General features: G+C 44.5%; 1 protein-coding gene across 4 annotated transcripts in view; it reads right to left on the reverse strand.

Annotated features, from left to right (window-relative positions):
- The window catches only part of SGMS1 (sphingomyelin synthase 1), a 477,679-nt gene that overhangs the window by 49,276 nt on the left and 406,795 nt on the right, over positions 1 to 21,608 (reverse strand). Inside the window, exon 1 of one of the 4 annotated variants that reach the window (XM_073685498.1) lies at positions 232 to 528. The exons of the other annotated variants lie outside the window; for them this stretch is intronic. The gene's annotated coding sequence lies outside the window, so the exon portion shown is untranslated. Of the gene's footprint in view, positions 1 to 231; positions 529 to 21,608 lie in introns of those variants that run through there. 4 annotated transcript variants of the gene reach the window in all.

Consider the following 21,608-nt stretch of genomic DNA (forward strand, 5'->3'; position numbering starts at 1 on the left):
TGGGCCTCTGCCTCCTGTAGGGCAGGATTTCTGCATTCTTGTCGGATCCGTCCCTGAAGTTATGGCAGAGAATCCTATAACTACCCTGATGACGTCACAGCACGGGGATCCACACAAGTAAACACCCGGGGCTGCCCCTACACGTGTAGGACCACAAGTCCCAGGGAGCACACAAGCGGCAGACCACTGTGGCCCGTCCCGGTCCCCCCTCTCCCCGCACAGTGCACTCACCGCCCGCCGCTCTGCTCCGGAGAGTCCCGGCGCCGCTCGCTCCAGAAGTTAGTGGAAGATACTGATGTCTGCGGGAAGGAGGGACACGGGGGCGGGAGTCCGGGCCGGAGCCTATAGGAGCGGCGGCCCCGCAGGCCCGTACAGACTGACGCGGAGGGGAGTGTGCTGCGCTCCGGCTGAGCACAGGGTGTGGTGCTGCTCATTAAGAAATGTGTCCCAGGAGCAGCGCTGCCTCCAGAGGACAACCACCCTCAGCATCCGCACACAAGATGTACTGCGTGGCCACGGAGAAGAAGCGAGCCCCGCACTGTCACTTTCTTCACGTCTGATTGGTCAAGGAAAGTCCAGCACAAACTTATTGCCCCTCCCCCAGCTCCTCAGGATTCGGGGAAAGTTTTCAGAAAGTCATGAGCAGCGGCCAGAAGTTGTGCGCTGTGCACGGGGGCTGCACCAAGAGCTCCCGAAATGGGGAGAAGTGAAGATCTGGCCCCACTGCTCACCCCGAGAGGGGGGTCTCCATACAGGCTGCTCTGCAGAGCCACATCTGTAGGCCGCAGTCAGTGGGGCAGCTGTCTACTAGGTGTTCAGGGGTCTTCACAGATAAAGTGCGTGCCCACGCTACTCTACAGAGGCGTGAGCTACTCTACGGAGGCGTTCGCGTGCCCACTCTACTCTACGGAGGCGTTCGCCTGCCCACTCTACTCTACGGAGGCGTTCGCCTGCCCACTCTACTCTACGGAGGCGTTCGCCTGCCCACTCTACAGAGGCATTCGCGTGCCCACTCTACAGAAGCATTCGCGTGCCCACTCTACTCTACGGAGGCGTTTGCGTGCCCACTCTACTGAGGCGTTTGCGTGCTCACTCTACTGAGGCGTTTGCGTGCCCACTGTACTCTACGGAGGCGTTCGCTACTCTATGGGGGCATTCGCATGCCCACTCTACGGAGGCGTTCGCGAGCCCACTCTACGGAGGCATTCGCATGCCCATTCTACTCTATGGAGCCATTCATGAACCCATGGGTTTTTTGTGGCTCGTGTGTACTTAAAAAAAAAATTCACTGAGACAAGTCCATTTGTGATTCAAGTCACGGATGAAAATTACACATACAAGTATATACGTCCATGATAATGACAGCACACAGATGGCATCAGTGTAATTCACACGAGTGTATAAAAAAAAATCGTTCAATTTTCATCCAGAAAAAAAGTGATTTTTCATCTGCATTGTCATCTGTATATCTGTATTTTACATCTGTAAGGCATCAGCTTCTATACATCAGCAGTGAATGAAATTTACAACCTGTTCCTGGGGCTGTGGGAGAGAGACCTCTCCCTGTCTGATCAGCGGTTGTCGATGTATCGTGTCCTTTTGTGGGCACGCTACAACAACGACATCTTTCTGATCTGGCAGGGACGCTAAATGAAAATGATATGAATATCCATATAGCATATCAGTGTGAACCCAATAAAGCGGAGTTTCTAGATGTGACTATAAGTAGAGAGATGGATAACGGTATTAAGACAAATATTTTTAGGAAGCCAACATCTACCAATACTTTATTGCATGCACTGTCCTCACATCCACAATATATGATACGTTCTGTTCCAGTGGGACAATTCTTATGCCTTAGGAGAATTTGCTCCACGGACAGTGACTTTGAAATTCAATCTCGTGATTTAAAGGAAAGGTTCTATGAAAGTGGCTACAGCCGCAGGTCAGTCAAAAGGGCATTCAATAGGGCCAAGAACTCCACTCATCATAGTCTTTTGTATGGATCCAGGGACAATACGAATAGTGAGATGGTGAGATTTATCACAAAATATCACACCCAGGTCCCGGCAATGAGGAGGGCCCTTGAAAAGGCATGGCCAGTCCTTAGAACCGATCCTATTTTGGCAAGATATGTTTCTGATAAGCCAGTGATAATGTTTTGACGTGCTAAAAACCTCCAGGATCACCTTGTGCGGAGTCACTATGAGGGAAAACCCAGATTTACTTTCCTTGATGGAGTGGGTGGTAGGAAGCGTGGCTGTAATTCGTGTGGTCACTGTGTCGCTTGCCCCAACATAGATCACTAGCTATTGAACCCGTTCTACGCCCGGGTGGCGAGCATTTTTATTGGTATATGGTCTCCCATGCTGGTATGTGCTGCCCCCCTCCTTGTATTTGTGCTGCCCCCATTCTGTCCCCACCATCCAATCCTGGTATGCGTGGCACCCCTCACCCCCAATCCTGGTATGCATGGCACCCCTCACCCCCAATCCTGGTATGCGTGGCACCCCTCACCCCCAATCCTGGTATGCGTGGCACCCCTCATCCTGGTATGCATGGCAACCTATCCCTCACTCCCAATCCCGGTATGCGTGGCACCCCTCACCCCCAATCCCGGTATGCGTGGCACCCCTCATCCCGGTATGTGTGGGTCCCCTCACCCCCAATCCCGGTATGCGTGGCACCCCTCACCCCCAATCCTGGTATGCGTGGCACCCCTCATCCTTATCCTGGGGTGTATTGTATCCCTCATCCTGGTATGCATGGCACCCCATCCCTCATTCCCAATCCCAGTATGCGTGGCACCCCTCATCCCCAATCCCGGTATGCATGGCACCCCTCACCCCCAATCCCAGTATGCCTGGCACCCCTCACCCCCAATCCCGGTATGCGTGGCACCCCTCACCGCCCAACCTGGTATGCGTGACACCCCTCACCCCCCAATCCTGGTATGCGTGGCACCCCTCATCCCTATCCTGGTGTGTATTGTATCCCTCATCCTGGTATGCATGGCACCCTATCCCTCACCCCCAATCCCAGTATGCCTGGCACCCCTCACCCCCAATCCCAGTATGCGTAGCACCCCTCACCCCCCAATCCGGGTATGCGTGGTACCTCTCACCACCCAATCCTGGTATGCGTGGTACCCCTCACCCCCCAATCCTGGTATGCGTGGTACCCCTCACCCCCCAATCCTGGTATGTGTGGTACCCCTCACCCCCCAATCCTGGTATGTGTGGTACCCCTCACCCCCCAATCCTGATATATGCATGGTCCCCTCACCCCTTTCACACTGTACACACATACGAAAAAATAAACAGTTATACTCACCTTTCTTCTCTGTGCTCCAGCGCTGCAGCGTCCTGTTCTGCCGGAGGCTGGGGGAGGAGAGCGGCGCCAGAGCACCGCGCTGTCCGGTGCCATTTTGCTGAAGACACACTGTAAATGTGTCTTCAGTAAAATGGCGCCGGATAGCGCTATGCGCACGCGCCGATCCGACGTCTCACTCCGCCCCCGGTCTCCGCTTTAGAGAGGCGCCGCGGCAACGATCTTCCCGGTCAGGTAAGTATCTAAGTATGGCGCCGGAGATCGAAGTGTGCGTTCAGTGCCTACATACACTGCGATCTCCGACGCCATACACCTCCTCTTACCTGTAACGGCTGGATGCCTGCTTCTCTCTGGAGCCAGACTGCGCGTCACGCATGCGCAGTCTATCGAGGCTTCGGACAGAGACACGCATCCCCGGTTATATTATAGATAGTACTGACTTTTGTGACTCCAGTGGAATCACAACCTTTGAGATCAACAAATACATTACATGTCAGACACGATATGTGATATACCATGCCACGAGTCCATGTGGACTCAACTACATTGGAATGACCATACAGTCATGGCCAAAAGTTTTGAGAATGACACCAAAATTATATTTTCACATGATCTGCTGACCTCTGGTTTTTATTAGTGTTTGTCTGATGTTTATATCACATACAGAAATATAATTGCAATCATATTATGAGTACCAATAGGTTATATTGACAGTTAGAATGAGTTAATGCAGCAAGTCAATATTTGCAGTGTTGCCCCTTCTTCTTCAAGACCTCTGTAATTCTCCCTGGCATGCTCTCAATCAACTTTTGGACCAAATCCTGACTGATAGCAGTCAATTCTTGCATAATCAATGCTTGCATTTTGCCAGAATTTGTTGGTTTTTGTTTGTTCACCCGTCTCTTGATGATTGACCACAAGTTCTCAATGGGATTAAGATCTGGGGAGTTTCCAGGCCATGGACCCAAAATCTCTGTTTTGTTCCATGAGCCATTTAGTTATCACCTTTGCTTTATGGCAAGGTGCTCCATCATGCTGGAAAAGGCATTGTTGGGCGCCAAACTGCTCTTGGACGGTTGGGAGAAGTTGCTCTTGGAGGACATTCTGATACCATTCTTTATTCATGGCTGTGTTTTTAGGCAAGACTGAGTGATCCGATTCCCTTGGCTGAGACGCAACCCCACACATGAATGGTTTCAGGATGCTTTACAGTTGGCATGAGACAAGACTGGTGGTAGCGCTCACCTCTTCTTCTCCGAATAAGCTGTTTTCCAGATGTCCCAAACAATCGAAAAGGGGATTCATCAGAGAAAATGACTTTGCCCCAGTCCTCAGCAGTCCACTCCCTGTACCTTTTGCAGAATATCAGTCGGTCCCTGATGTTTTTTCTGGAGAGAAGTGGCTTCTTTGCTGCCCTCCTTGAAACCAGCCCTTGCTCAAAGAGTCTCCGCCTCACAGTGCGTGCAGAAGCACTCACACCAGCCTGCTGCCATTCCTGAGCAAGCTCGGCACTGCTGGTAGTCCGATCCCGCAGCTGAAACAGTTTTAAGATACGGTCCTGGCGCTTGCTGGTCTTTCTTGGGCGCCCTGGAGCCTTTTTGACAACAATGGAAGCTCTCTCCTTGAAGTTCTTGATGATGCGATAGATTGTTGACTGAGGTGCAATCTTTGTAGCTGCGATACTCTTCCCTGTTAGGCCATTTTTGTGCAGTGCAATGATGGCTGCACGTGTTTCTTTAGAGATAACCATGGTTAACTGAAGAGAAACAATGATACCAAGAACCAGCCTCCTTTTAAAGTGTCCAGTGATGTCATTCTTACTTAATCATGACTGATTGATCGCCAGCCCTGTCCTCATCAACACCCACACCTGTGTTAATGGATCAATCACTAAAACGATGTTAGCTGCTCCTTTTAAGGCAGGACTGCAATGATGTTGAAATGTGTTTTGGGGGTTAAAGTTCATTTTCTGGGCAAATATTGACTTTGCAAGTACAGTAATTGCTGTTAAGCTGATAACTCATTGACATTCAGGAGTATATGCAAATTGCCATTACAAAAAATGAAGCAGTAAACTTTGGAAAAATTACTATTTGTCTCATTCTCAATACTTTTGGCCATGACTGTACATCAGTTGAAAACACGTGTAAGAGAGCATGTGCTGGGGATTGAGGCGACGCTTGGCCACGTGGATATATCAACGTTGAAGACCATCCCACGCCACTTTAAATTACATCACAACTGTGACTCCACTGCACTAAGGTTAAAGGGTATAGATAGCATTGAGGTAGGAATACGAGGCAGCCCTGTCTCATAAAAATTAGCCCAGCTTGAATCCAGGTGGATATGGGTCTTAAAGACTTTGCACCCTAAGGGGCTTAATGAGATTAGCTTTGTCCTATTTTTGTAGTCTCCGGTTTGCTTGTGGGCCACTGTACATCTGGACTATAATGAATAAAATATTTTATTATTTGTATTGTTTATAGGTTGTATTTTTATTATGTTTTAATTTCTTGTATATTGGCTCCTTACTAGATTTGCTGTGATATGCACTGATCTATCATCGGTTGTCAGTGACTGTTTTATTGAGTTTACTGGATCTATTATTTCGGACTTTTCAACACCTATTGTCAAGAAGTGATCTTTTTGGGCTCTGAAATTCCATGGGCGGAGCAATCATATGAACCACCGGATAGAGCAAAGAGTGGAGTGAAAAATATATATATGCACATTGCCTATTACATGTCTGGTTGCCATGCTAATCCTATATGCTTTGGAGAATATGTATTGAAATGAGTGTTATTATTATTTATTATTATCTTTCTGTAATATTGCAGTATATTTACTTATTGAATATTGATACATTGGTTATTATCATTTATTTCTGTATGACATTTCGTTATACTTACCTAGTATGGTAATCATATTGGTATTATACATGTGATATATGTGATGTGGTAAAATGTGAAGTCTAGCTCAAAAAGTATATGATCTATTATATGCCATACTTAGACATTGGTGGCAAATTGGTTGTGCGTCCAGAGATATATCCATTTTTTGATATGTAATCTGCTGCCTTGCCAGTACGCGGTTGCTCCGCTGTCCTGATGTGTCCATCGGCCTTTGACATCTCCTTGATGCCGACGCCACTGTGCGCCTCGATTACGGCGGTCCAACCGCGTCATACAGGCTTTAGGCATGCAGACGAAGTCTGTGTCCATAGTAACGGGAGATCTGATACTTCCAGCCATGTGACCATTTGATCATGTGATGCTCTTCCATGGTAACTGGGATGCGCTGTCCATGTCCGATGATCAGGTGATATTATTGAGCACGCTTATGGGCACTTCCGGTGTGCTGGTGATGCATGCACGCACTTTATGGCTTTTTTCGTTAGCACACAGTATATAAAGGTGGGTGGTTGATATACATATGTACCCCTTGATAAAGGTTTCTACCGAAGCGCGCGTCGGGGCGACGTGTACAGCGGTGCCGAGCTGCCAGTGGCCATCCAGGTAATTACTGTATCAATATACTCCATAAATGCCTGGTGCATGTTTTGAATATTAGCATATCCAGTATGAGACTTGTGAATCCCAGATGGCATGACTCTATATATGAGAGCTAATGGTATCATGAGAGTACTATGTCTATGCACTTTGCGATATATGGATCATGAATGTTGATAATTCTCTCTGAATCTCTCTTAGTCATAAATAAATTCTCTATACATTGCTGAATAGGCTAGCTACGTGTTGCCGCTGTGTCACATGTTTTTATAGTTGTATTATTGTCCTCCGCATCATGTTCCTTCACTGTGGACTGCCTGTATATATATGAAATCTACATTTATGTGTTAAATAAAAAATAGTTTGTACAATTTCTAAATGGACTCTAGTGGCCGTCACTTTTTTTCTGCTATCCCGACTCCCCACTATTATGTACATGATGGTCCGTCCGAGTTTTAGGTCATTTTGGCAGTAGTATGGATTCAGTTGGACCATATATAGTTGTATTCTGTTTACTGCTTTGTTTTTTCAGCCATTCATTTTTTATGAAATTTGCAAGACCAAATAGTCTTTTATGTTGAGAATAGCAATGTAGCTGTAAAAATTGGTTGCCAAATAGTTGATCCATAAGAGATCCAATTTTTTTTGCACTGCCACAGACTTGAATGGGTGAGCCTCATCCGACATGCTGAAGAAACTAGCGCATGCTGTGATTTTTTCCACCTGAGCATTCATTACGTGTGAAAAAAACAGTCATCTGATAAGCCCTATTGAATAACAATGGTAGTGCAATCCGTTTTCTTCCACAGACTACTCCCCTTGTGTAAAGTAGCCTAATGAATAGGAGAAGCTTTGCAATTTATCAATCTTTTCATACAAGAAAGTCACTGATATTAAAAACGTACACATTGACCAATCACTAATGAAAATTCATTCAAAAACACTGATAAGTCTCAGACTGTTTTGGCATACCAGAAAAATCATTGACTTCTGAATGAGTACTTAAGAGGACGTGTCATGTGCTCAAAAAGATAAAATATCTTGTAAAAATCCCTGAGCTGCCCTCATTCTGATGCTCTTTTCCGTTTTGTGCTACTTCCCTCCATTGCAGAGATATTCACATTTGTTTCTTCTGGAGCTCCGCATGTGAAATCTCTGCTTGTGATGCAATGGCGTTTTTTTGTTATTGTTTTTTTCAGTTTTCTCTGGGGATCTGCCCTTTCACCCCTCCTTCCCAGATGCTGACAATCACAGCTTGGTAGCACTTTATCATGCTGCAAGATCAGATGCCCAGCTGTTATTGACAGCTTCTGGGAGTGGGAATGAAACCGCACACCCCCAGAGAAGACTCTGAAGAAACGCCCAGTTGCAATAAAAGTAGAGAATTCACATAGTGTGCTTCAGAAGAAACAAATGTGAATTATCTCTGCAATGGAACTACGTAGCATGAAACGGAAAAGAGCGGAAGAATCAGGGGAGCTTGGGGATTTTTTTTAAGGTATTCAACGCAATATTTTTGGAAAGTGACAGGTCCTCTTTAAGTTTTTTTTTTTTTTAAAACGCAACGTGTGGAAAAATTAAAAAAACACTGGGAAAATGTCCAATTTCTATTGTAATTTTTGCAATTGATGCCATATGGATGATGTCTAATAGCATGCTTTTTAAGCGTTTCTTGAGTTTAATATGCAAATTTCTGAAGCTGACGCAGTTACTACATGCTGTGTTTTTATTCCATGTGAACATTCAGTCCTTGAGAAAAAAAACGGTAATTCTATGAGTCTATTAACTTTGGTCCAGGTCTGTAGAGTCAGAGTCGTGGAGTCGGTATAAAATGGACCGACTCCTAAAATATATAATAAATTGGGTTCATTAATACAATACAGGATGTGCTGTAAATGTTTTCATAAGAATTTGGGAAAGTTATGAAATGTCCTATAAATGTCTGTTCTGTTCCTGAGCTAAGGATCTGGGCTTTTGGCTGAGATGAATCTGTGCTGCACTTTATGTACATGCTCAGTAGTGAGGCAGGGCTGTGGAGTTGGGAGTCAGGGAAATTGAGGAATCGGAGGTTTGGCTTACTGACTCCACAGCCCTGCTTTGATCTGTGTCCTGTTTTGCATATGGATAGAACAAGTAGTGAAGAAACTGTCGTCTGAATGAGGCCTCGAGAAATCTTATGACCTAGGAGCATAAAACGGTGGAGACAATGCAGATTTGGTATTACAGGTGGTATTCACTTAAATGGGGCAAAGCTTCCATACCAAGCACCAGTCTTATATTGATGGCATAGATTTTAAAAACCTAGCTAACCCCTTTAGCGTATCTTAACACACAGTAAATTTGTTGCAGAAATTTCTGCGACTGTTTGATTCATTTGAATGTTGCTTGTAGAAATTCCCGAGGAGAATATATTAAGGGCTTCCCTACAATTTTCTGTTGTAAGAAAATCGCACATTTTGGTGCAATGATTTTGAGATTATCTGTTTGCGATCTTTCTCTTCCCCAATCACTTTTCCAAAGTAACAGGAGACTGGAGCAGGGCTTAGCAGAGAGGGCGATAGTGGGGGATATTGGGGTGCCAATTTTCCATATGTGCTCTAACAGCATACCGGTGAAGCCGCTATGACACTGGGCTGGCTATGCTTCAACAACTAGTCCACTCTTCATGTATATTCTGCAGGTAGTTAACAATAGTCCAGCTCCAATGCCTTCTTAGGTATAAGGGTATATTCACACGAGGCAGATTTGTCCCATCTCCTGCTGCAGACACTGCACCCACTCACATGTATGGAATGTATTTTTTGCCTCTTTCATATCGTAGATTTGGTCACTATTTTGCAACCATATTATGCTCGTCTGACATTGGCCTTACACACGGCAACGCACACAATGTATATGCACACAGTACTCTGGGAACTCCCGGATGCTGGGTTCCTTTACTTATCGGCAAGGTAAATATTGCACCATAGACATGTAGCTACTGGGAATTAATGAGGCATTAAACTATCACATTGCCGTCGCTTACAGGAAGTTAAACAGGCATTTATGCTTCTAGGGGCTGACATAACGTCAAGCATTGGGCAAACTATCAATCCATTGGCAGTTCTCCCTCTCGAACAGGCTTGGTTGAGCCTGTACTCAATGGGGAGAGAGGAAACCTCTCATCTCCTGTGATCTCAAAGGATCGGGTATATTGACGACATCTGTCTGCCTGCTGAGAAAAATCTCCCCCGAACACAAGGTTAGCTGGTCTCGCAGGAATCGCTGGGTTTGGAAAATGTTATTTAAAGGGTATGGTCACAAAAGGGTTTTTATCTCTAAATACATCTGAAGGTGTCACGCAAGGTGTGTGAAAGACTTAGTGCAATACAAAGGGAAGAGGGAAAGGGAGCCCAGACTCTAGGGAAAGGGGGGAGTGGAGACGTCCTAGGCTGATCTAATATCACCTTGTCTCCACTAACGTCCCTGTATTGGCTCTTCCCCAATCGCCGCACGCGAACCTCGCCCTGTCTTTCCCTGGGGTTGGGCCCTGGAAGGGAGGGGAATGAGTGCTAGTCAATCCCCATTCACCACTAAAGACAACAAGGGGGAACAAACAAGGGAAGATAGCTTAGCTTTTAGTTGACTTCAGAGAGATAAACGCCTGTCCTCATAGCTCAGAGAGGATGAAGTAATGCACTTGCTCCAATACTTCACAAAGGGTAATTTGAGTATCACCGGCACCTCCCTCTAGCAGACAGCAGGTATTTATACACCCAGGCCAGGGTGTTAATTAACCAGAGGAAGGTAGCCGCTGGGTCCTAGAGAGACAACCTCTAAGAAGGTGTCTGCAATGCCAAACGTAGAGACTCCTACAACCAACTGCAGGGAGACTGTCTGTCACTTCTGACACACCCGTATGTGCGCTAGAGACCACCGTTTACAAGAGCCAGGGTCCCAAGGTCTCCCATGTGACCTGAGTAGTGATTCACATGACAGCCAGTCTGTCAAGTCCCATGGAAGTGAGCTGAGCATACGAAACCATGTTCTTGGGATCAGTACTGATCATACATTTATTACCAGTCCTATAAATAATCAATTATATGTACACAGTGAGAAAAACCTCCACACAGATCAAGTTGATCATGAATTCAGAACCAATTGGATTTTTTGTTGCGGTTGCAGAATCACTTGCACTCTGCTGGATGCAGCAGCGCTATGAAGCGATCTTTGGCCACACAAATTCTGTCACAGTCACGGTGTACGCCTAACAGGTGCAATACAAGACCTGCTACCTGATGGACCAGTATAAACCCTGAGAACAATCTGAAAAATGTACACTGTCAGTTTGGTTTTCCTTTTACCAGTGGAAATGATTTAATAATAATAATAAAAAAAAAAATATAGAGGAATTGCACTTCATGCCATATGTTAATAATTTATGAAAAGTGCGTCCACACAAGAGAATCACAAAATAAGGAGTAGATGAAGAGTATCATGACCGATCGGCTTAGGAACGCTCATTTCATGGTAATCTTTCAGTTGTTGAGGCTGACGATCACAAGATAAACGAGCAAAACCCTCGGTAATTGAGTGAATTGATCTTTTGTTCTGCACAAGGTCCACCGTTCTCGGTAGCACATCATCATGTGTAAATAGGACTCGAGCTGCCGAGAACAGTGGCAGCCTATGCACACTGTGTTAACAGGCTGTAAAGACCGCCGAGCCATAAACAGGTTGCTGTTCAGCAGGCATTTCATACTGCGCATCGCACAATGTAAATTGACCCCTTATGGATGCACAGTACAAATGTGGTTTTTTTTTTACAGATTGTGTCATTTTTGTTTCTGCATTGTATCTGTTATGTATTGTGTTCCTAGGAGCTCATTCAGATGAGCATATAATAAAAAAAAAAAATCAGACAGCACAAGGACTAATGTTATTCAATAAGACTGTTCAGATCAGATGACAGTTTTTTAACAGAGACCTAGTGCCTGTGTGAAAAAAAAGACAAATTGCAGCATGTACTAGTCTTTTCCATATTTTTATAAAAAAAAGCCAGATCTGATAAGGATCATCTATATAGCATCTGTTTTTTATGGATTCATTATGAAACTAAGAAACCATTTGATCATGTACATTTTAAAAATGTTGATGTATAAATGCAGATGGCACACGGAAGTCACACGGACATAAAAACAAACACGCGGATGTGATATGGATAACAATGTGGATGAAAATTGTTCATGTTTTTTTGAATGAAAATCTGTGAATCTTGATATGCTCATCTGACACCGGCCTAATTGTCAGGTTCAATTACAGGTTCTAATTTTTGTTAAAGGGTTTGTGCAAAGTAAATACAAATCAGCCCAAATGTGCATATAACAATGCCGAAATAATAAGGATCTGGAATACTCTTACAGTGAAGGAAATAATTATTTGATCCCTTGCTGTTTTTGTAAGTTTGCCCACTGACAAAGACACGAACAGTCTATAATTTTAAGGGTAGGTTAATTTTAACATTGAGAGATAGAATATCCAAAAAAAAATCAAGAAAATCACATTGTATACATTAGATTTTGCATTTTGCAGTGAGAAATAAGTATTTGATCCCCTACAAACCATTATGAGTTCTGGCTCCTACAGACCAGTTATACGCTCCTAATCAACTCGTTACCGGCATTAAAGACAGATGTCTCACATAGTCACCTGTATAAAAGACTCCTGTCCACAGACTCAATTAATCAGTCAGACTCTAACCTCTACAACATGGGCAAGACCAAAGAGCTTTCTAAGGATGTCAGGGACAAGATCATAGACCTGCACAAAGCTGGAATGGGCTACAAAACCATAAGTAAGACGCTGGGTGAGAAGGAGACAACTGTTGGTGCAATAGTAAGAACATGGAAGAAATACAAAATGACTGTCAATCGACATCAATCTGGGGCACCATGCAAAATCTCACATTGTCGGTATCCTTGATCATGAGGAGATCAGCCTAAAACTACATGGGGGGAACTTGTTAATGATCTCAAGGCAGCTGTGCCCACAGTCACCAAGAAAATCATTGGTAACACATTACACCTTAAAGGTTTAAAAACCTACAGTGCCCGCAAGGTCCCCCTGCTCAAGAAGGCACATGTGCAGGAACGTCTGAAGTTTGCCAATGAACACCTGGATGATTCCGTAAGTTATTGGGAGAAGGTGCTGTGGTCAGATGAGACAAAAATTGAGCTCTTTGGCATTAACTCAACTTGCCATGTTTGGAGGAAGAAGAAGTATGAGTACAACCCTAAGAACATCGTCCCAATTTTGAAGCATGGTGGGAGAAACATTATACTTTGGGGATACTTTTCTGCAAAGGGGACATGACGACTGCATCGAACTGAAAGGAAGATGGATGGAGTCATGTATAGTGAGATTTTGGCCAACAACCTCCTTCCCTCAGTAAGAGCATTGAAGATGGGTCGTAGCTGGGTCTTCCAGCAAGACAATGACCCAAAACATATAGCCAAGCCAACAAAGGAGTGGCTCAAAAAAAAGCACAGTAAAGTCATGGAGTGTCCTAGCCAGTCTCCAGACCTTAATCCCAGAGAAAACTTATGGAGGGAGTTGAAGCTCCGAGTTGCCAAGCGACAGCCTCAAAATATGAATGATTTAGAGATGATCTGCGAAGAGGAGTGGACCAAAATTCCTCCTGACATGTGCGCAACCCTCATCATCAACTACAAAAAGCGTCTGACTGCTGTGCTTGCCAACAAGGGTTTTGCCACCAAGTATTAAGTGTTGTTTGCCAGAGGGATCAAATACTTATTTGTCACTGAAAAATAATTATCTAATTTATACAATGTGATTTTCTTGATTTTTTTTTTTTAGATATTCTATCTCTCAATGTTAAAATTAACCTACCCTTAAAATTATAGACTGTTCATGTCTGTCAGTGGGCAAACTTCCCAAAACAGCAAGGGATCAAATACTTATTTCCCCCACTGTATGTGAACAAGACCTATAGCAGGTATAATATGCAGGGTATCTAAGCGAAGCCCGACACGGACTCAGATAATAATGAGGTGGTACATAGGATTTAGTGGTGATTGAGAAGTGGGAGACCTAGCAAGGGAAAGCGCCCCGTCTGCAGCGACAACATGCAGAAACAAATGTGAGGACAGCTGCATACATGACAGTGTGATGTGCAACAAAGGAGGAATGCAGCCATCAGCTAGTGACTGGTCTCCGCTCTCCTAGATGTAAGTGAACCCTGTAATTACAGCACAAGCACAACCAAGGGTTGGCATATCATTAGTGCAGCCACACAGGGGCCCAAGAAGTAAGGGGGTCCACTTGTACCTCCCAAGCAGGTGGAATTGTGCATTATGATGAGTTATTCAATTGCAAAGGTCCCATATATTGTTCTTGTGCACAGGCCCTTTTCTGTCTGTGCCGGCACTGGACACAACAGTGGTGTAAATACAGAATTAATAATCGCTAACTTTCTAGTGTACACCCCCATCCTCCTCCTGCCTCTGTGCAGGGTCAACATGGGAGGAGTTGTGTAAAGCTGGCCATACACATTAGATGGCTGTCAGCTGAAAAATGCTTTGGTTGATCGTTCAGCCGACGGCTATCTCCGCTGACTCTCCCAAACTCATGAGCACTCGCTCGGCCAAGCACCCCCGAGTTCTCAATGAGAAAGCCGTCAACTGACACATCAGCCAGTGGCTAATCTCTGGGAGAACAATGCCATCGGTGGTTGGGATATGAGCGATCGACATCTCTCCAGATCATCAGTCAGCCGGTGCCCATACACATTACACCATACATGTCAAACTCTGGCCTGTGGGCCAAATCTGGCCCGCATGGTGGTTTTATTTGGCCAGCGATACCAGAACCACCACCCCTATGTATGACCATTATTCTGTATTGAGCACTATGTGGGGCCGTTATACTGTATGGGGGACTATGTGGGGCCATTACTCTGTATGGAGGACTATGTGGGGCCATTACTCTGTATGGAGGACTATGTGGGGCCATTACTCTGTATGGAGGACTATGTGGGGCCATTACTCTGTATGGAGGACTATGTGGGGCCATTACTCTGTATGGAGGACTATGTGGGGCCATTACTCTGTATGGAGGACTATGTGGGGCCATTACTCTGTATGGAGGACTATGTGGGGCCATTACTCTGTATGGATGACTTTGTGGAGCCCATTATACTGTATACTGGTTGGCCCGCGTCTTTGTCCAAGTTTTTCATTTTGACCCTCTGTGTGATATGAGTTTGACATCCCTGCATTAGACCGTCAGCTGAAACAGTTGTGGAGGCCTTAATGCTTGAAGCACAGTGTGTCCGTGCACTTAGCATATCGTATATTTTGGGAGATAACCACAATGAATAATGAGTAATGTTCCCATAGATTCCCATTCACTAGACAGTAGTGTATTCGTTTGGGCTTTCATCTGGCCGGTATGAGTCAGCATACCATTTTACTTTACTGTATAAGAAAGTGCAGCAGACTGTGTATTCATATACAGGGGCCACTGCAAAAGAAAATATACCATGCAATATACGGTTTTAATTTTTTCTTTACAATGGTTCTGTACGGTAGACGGATGCCCGGGCATCCATCCTGATTGTGGCCACTGTCAGGCATATATGCTGCATGTACCTATAATAACAGGGATTTTGCTATACGCTCCTTTATGCTGTAGAACCTACACATTTCTGTTACACTTCCTGCATGTGACATAACTGCAGAAAGGAGCAGGCACTTTGTAACCTGACTATAGTTATGGCCACATTCAGGACCGATCTCCATAAGACCAGTTCAGATAACAGCATTTTTGGTCAGTGTGTAGTCAATGTGCCAATGCACAGGAGTGACTGTCATATGAATCGTCATTCAATCTTGAAGAATCTGATCTTAAAAAAAATCTGTCAGTAGAATCAACCTTCCTAAGCCGTCTGTATGGGCATGTAGGTGATAGGAAGCGGAATAAAATAACAACTTGATAGCTGTGATCTCATGTGTTATTCCAGAGGAAATGAGATGTTAAAATGAGCCGGACACTAATCTGCAAGGGAATCTGCCTCCAGAGATTATATTAAATGAAAGAGGTCGTTACCAGTGTGATGTGTAATGACTGACACTTTTTGCTGTCATAATCAAACACAGCTCTGCAGTGAAATCAGAGTTAACACAGTACAGCAGAAGTGACCTTTGTCTCATTACAAACATTTGCAGCAGCACTTGTCCTGTCATTGTGCTGGCAACTCTGCAGACTTGTGGCTGATTATATCCAACACAATACAGCAGAGCTGAACCTTGTCTCATTGCAAACATATTTGCAGTCATGCTCTGCTGTATTGCCCCTCACCTCCATACCATACTGGCTGCCCGTGAGATGTAAGCTGAAACTCTGTGAGGGGACACCAGCAGTGCAAATGTGTTAGCACAACAGAAGTGAACTTTGTCTCATTACAGTGTTAGCTCTGCTGCACTGTGTTAGCTCTGCTGCACTGCAGCTCTGTGGGTCAGCATGAGAGCAAAGAGCGGACATTACACATCACACTGGTAACTCTACCTTTCATTTATAATAATCTCTGGAGCAGATTCTCATGCAGATCAGAGTCCGGCCCATAGTCCTGAGCAGCGCATTTACATATAAGAAAAATGTGGATTTCTCTGGAATAAGGCTATGTGACCACGATGCAGAAATGCTGCATATTTTTTCCGCTTCTCCCTGGCAGGAAAAACGCATGCGGATTTTACATGCGTTTTTCCCGCCAGGTAGAAGCGTTTGTCAAGCGTTCTTCACATGCATTTCTGCATGTGGGTTATCAAGCGCTTTTCCAAGTGATTTTAGCATCACTTGGAAAAGTGCTTGACAACTTGGTCACACTATATAAATCCATGCAACCAGCATGGATTTATATAGTGTGACCAAGTAATAGTTAAAAAAAAGTATAAGAATGGTGAAAAATAAAAAATTAAAGATTATACTTGCATTCCGATGGCCCCTGGTCTCCTTCTCCGCTCAGTCCGGTCTCCCCGGTGTCTCGCAGTGGTGTGAAGGACCTGCGATGACGTCATTGAGTCATGTGACCTGTCACATGACTCAATGACGTCATGTCAGATCCTCACACCACCGCGAGCCGCCCAGCACACCGCACGCATCGCTGAGGAGACCGGGGGCCATCAGAAGGTAAGTGTAATCTTTATTTTTTATTTTAAATTCTTTTTTTTACAGTTTTCTATGGTACCCAGGTCTGGATGAGAGTCTCCTCTTCTCCAGGCCTGGGTACCATCCGCACATTAAATCGCATGATATCCGCATGTGCACATGTAGTGATGTGGATATCAAGCATTTCAATGCAAGTCAATGGCGGCAATTACGCTGCGTGTCCGCAAAATTAATGGACATGCTGTGTATTTTTCCGCAACGATAATCCACAGCGGAAATTTCCGCATGTGCACAGCACATGCGGATCATTGGGGACCATGGGGCACGTATTACCAAGCGTTTAAGCGTTTTCACTGCAGAAATTCTGCGGCAAAAACGCTTGAAAAACGCATAGTGGGCACACAGCCTAAGACATCGGATCGCAGATATCAAGGTGTCATTGTATTCAGCTTCCTATGACCTACATGCCCTTATAGAGCGCTTAAGAGGGTTGATCCTACTGACAGATTTAAACCCAGAGGTTGGATTTCCTACTAATTATTTCTGGAACTTTTCTGGAAGGAAATCCACAAGTCTTATCAGCACTGAAGGATGCAAACTTTAGTGCACAGTTGCCCAATTAAGCTTAAAAAATAAAAATAAATAAAGACTGATTAAAAATTAGCACTTGTAAAAAAAAATTCTGCACATATATCCACCGGTGATCCAAAGCAAAATCTGCAACACCATTTTTTATTTTCACTGACATTCATTTGGAAAATTAGCAATCCAGGTCAATTTCCAAATGGAAAAAGTCTGCACTGTGTGAATGAGATCTACAAAATCTTTACATTATATTATAGTCTGTTCTTTCTTAAAACATGACTTAATTTTAGCATGCTTGGATTAGCAGACATCTGGAGATTTTAGTGATAGTATATGATGCCACGTGTATAAGCACAATTCTTGTGGAGAGCGCTGGTCCATGTCCCTCATTATAGATCTCCGCAGAAAGTCAGACAGGGGTCTTCAACTTAAAGGGGTTGTCCAGGCTTGGGACAAACAAAAGTCTGCAGTCTGTGTGACGCTACTGACTGTGTTCCCCAAGCTAGCAGGCAGTCACTGCTTGTGTGCAATCTGCAACTGGACTCAGCCACTTCTCAGAATTCACTTCTTTTGACAGAAGACAAACAACTTTTTACAACTGTTACCTATAAATTAGGGGGCAGTTCAGACTACGCATCCAATCTGCTGTTTTACATTGTATATTTTGCATTATGTCAAAAATTTAACCTAAAGCCTGTGAAACATATTAAGCTTTATTCCCCAGTGACCTGTGGAGTTAGGTAGATTTGATCATATATGACTGGTAGTAAATCATTGTGTAATTCTAATCAAAGGCCGTGTCCAGCAATCAGTCAGTCATTCCACTCATTACGCTGTTCACACCTCTCACATTTAAATGATTGGCATTCATGAACGTCATTTATTGTATTTGGTCAGTCTATAGATTTGTCTATGAGTTCATGCATCTATCGCTCTGCTCTACATGGAGACATGATCCATCCACGTAATACAGAAAACCACTGCAAACAATGTGCAGGTTTTGCAGCAGATTGAGCAAAATTGAAGTAGTAGTTTGACAAAACTGGAGAAAAAAAATGTGGGAACAGAGAGGAGGGAATGTCATACTTCACTACCATCAGAAATCTTGCATCTCACTTAAGGCCATGTTCACATGTGGCGTTTTTGGTGCTTTTTTTTCATGCAAATTTACAGCTGCGTTTTACAGTACCAGCAAAGTCTATGAAATTTCAGAAATCTCGTGCACACACATTGGTTTTTTTTTCCTGTTTTGTCAAAGAGCTGTGTTTTAACAAAATGCAGCATGTCACTTCTTTCAGCATTTTACAGCGTTTTTCACCCATTGAAAGGAAAAACGCAGCAAAAAATGCAGGTATCAGGTTTTGGTGCCAAAACCTGAGGAAGTTGAATTAGGTTATTTTTTTTGTCACTAAACTTAATCAGCATTCACAAGAGACAAATGGACAGTGACAAAAACGCTGTAAAAACCGCACCAAAAACGCATCAAAAATCAAGGAAAACCTGCTATTTTGAGGCAGAAACTTGACTGCCAAGAGAGCAGGTTTTGGTGCAAAAAACAAAAACGCACCAAAAATACCACATGTGAACATAGCCTTAGGCTACCTGCCCAAGATCAGTATTTGGTGAGTTTTTGGTGTTGCAGATTCTCTGCTACAATTTTTCACCCATTAGTCAAATTAGGTTACTTGTGGTTTTTTTCATTGGGTTTTTGTCTATTTTTGGTTTGGTTTTAAATAAACCTGTTTTTTTTTTTCGATACTTCCTGGTATTTGGCTTTGACAAAACTTTCTAGATACAGTCATGTGCGAATATGCACGAAAAACATGTGTTTTTTACCAGCAGATTTTCCTCATCTAATGGAATTTTATGGGGAAAATCTGCACATAAAACTTGGTTTATGTCAGCTTACACTGCAGAAAAAAAAAGGCAGAGCAGGCATGAGATTTCTGTAAATCCCATCCACTCTGCTGGAACTGTAAGGGTATGTGCACACATTAATTATTTGGTGCAGAAATGTATGCACAGATTCTTAGCAGGAAAAAACGCTGCATAAAATTGGAGAGTTTTGCCGCGTGTTTGGTGCGATTTTTCCCAAATCATAAGTTTGAATTACATCTACAGCAAAAACGCTGAAAGAATTGACGTCCTGTAGATTTAAATCTGAGCCAAATCTGCAGGGAAAAAATAACGTGTGCATGAGACTTCAGGCCCTAAGACACTGCGTTTTTGATGCAGTGAAAATACGCAGTGTAAAAAACTCATTGTGGGAATACAGCCTAACAACGATAAATAAAATAATCACTAGCTATATAAATGCACAAGACCTCCACTCTCTTCCTATGGTATATAAAGAAAAGCCGAGCTTGTGTCACATCAGTAGCTCTCCCTATCATTTATAATAATCTGATTCTCATGCAGATCAGTGTCTGACCCATAGTCCTGAGCAGCTCATTTACATAGAAGAAAAGCATGGATATCTGGAATAAGACCGCAGATATCAAGGTATTGTATTCAATACATGCCCATATAGACGGCATAGGAAGGTTAACAGTGGCAGATACCAGTGGCGTACCGCCAATGGCGGCAGACCACGCCACTGCTATGGGGCCCGTGGCCGGAGGGGGCCCGTGAGCCGGGAGGGCCCCAAGCAGCGAGGGAACGAGGAGGATAGGTGAGTAGGAGGTTGCGGCGGCAGAGGAGCGGGTTGCGGCAGTGGAGGAGCGGGGCACACGCAGTAGCCCCTGCCGCAGCTACTACGTGTGCCCGCTGCTAAAGGGACATGAATATTCCCTCTTCTCCACTCCCATGGGCGTAGAGAAGAGGGAATATTCATTACATAGTTACATAGTTACATAGTTTATAAGGCCGAAAAAAGACAAGCGTCCACCCAGTTCAGCCTATTTCTTGTGCACTGCAGCTATTCCGCAGCGTTGATCCGGGGGAAGGCAAAAAAAAAACATGCGGTATAGGCCAATTTACATCACTGAGGAAAAATTCACTTCCCGACTCCAATCTTGCAGTCAGATTAAATCCCTGGATTAATTAACTATCACTAAGCATAGGATGTAATTTTATTGTTCTCAAGAAAGGCGTCCAGGCCTCTCTTGAACTCATTAAGCGAGTTGGACATCACCACTTCCTCCCCCAGAGAGTTCCAGAGTCTCACGGCTCTGACCGTAAAGAATCCCCTTCTATGCTGGTGCAGGAACCTCCTTTCCTCCAGACGCATAGTGTGCCCCCTCGTCTTTGTCACCATCCTTGGTATAAACAGGTCATGGGAGAGATCTCTGTACTGCCCCCTGATGTATTTATACATGTTTATGAGGTCTCCCCTAAGCCTTCTCTTTTCCAACGTAAATAGGCCTAATTTTGACAACCTCTCTGGGTATTCTAGTTCCTCCATTCCCTTTATTACCTTAGTCGCCCTCCTTTGTACCCTCTCTAGCTCCAATATATCTTTCCTGAGCACCGGAGCCCAGAACTGTGCACAATATTCTAAGTGCGGCCTTACCAGCGCTGAGCCGCGGCTCCTGTCAGTGCCCGCTGCTAAAGAGAAAGCATATTCACGCTTCTTCACGCCCATAGTCTCGGCGTGGAGAGGAGTGAATGTGCCGGCAGCAGCTCACCTCGGCTTCTGAGAGTGCGCGTGGCTCAGATGCCGACATGAGCTGCGGCACAGGACTCAGCGCTGGAGCAGAGGTGAGGAAGGAAGGTGAGTATAAGTGTTTATTGTTTTGTGTGCAGTGATTGGGGGATGAGGGGGCCACACATACCAAATTACTTGGATTGAGGAGGCCACACATACCAGGAATGGGGGATTGAGGAGGCCACACATACCAGGATTTGGGGATTGAGGAGTCCACACTTACCAGGATTGGGGGATTGAGGAGGCCACACTTACCAGGATTGGTGGATTGAGGAGGCCACACTTACCAGGATTGGTGGATTGAGGAGGCCACACTTACCAGGATTGGTGGATTGAGGAGGCCACACTTACCAGGGATTGGGGGATTGAGGAGG

The sequence above is a fragment of the Phyllobates terribilis genome, unplaced genomic scaffold, assembly GCF_046119375.1.
Source record: "Phyllobates terribilis strain yellow unplaced genomic scaffold, ASM4611937v1 Scaffold_5__5_contigs__length_657084704, whole genome shotgun sequence".
Lineage (NCBI taxonomy): Eukaryota > Metazoa > Chordata > Amphibia > Anura > Dendrobatidae > Phyllobates > Phyllobates terribilis.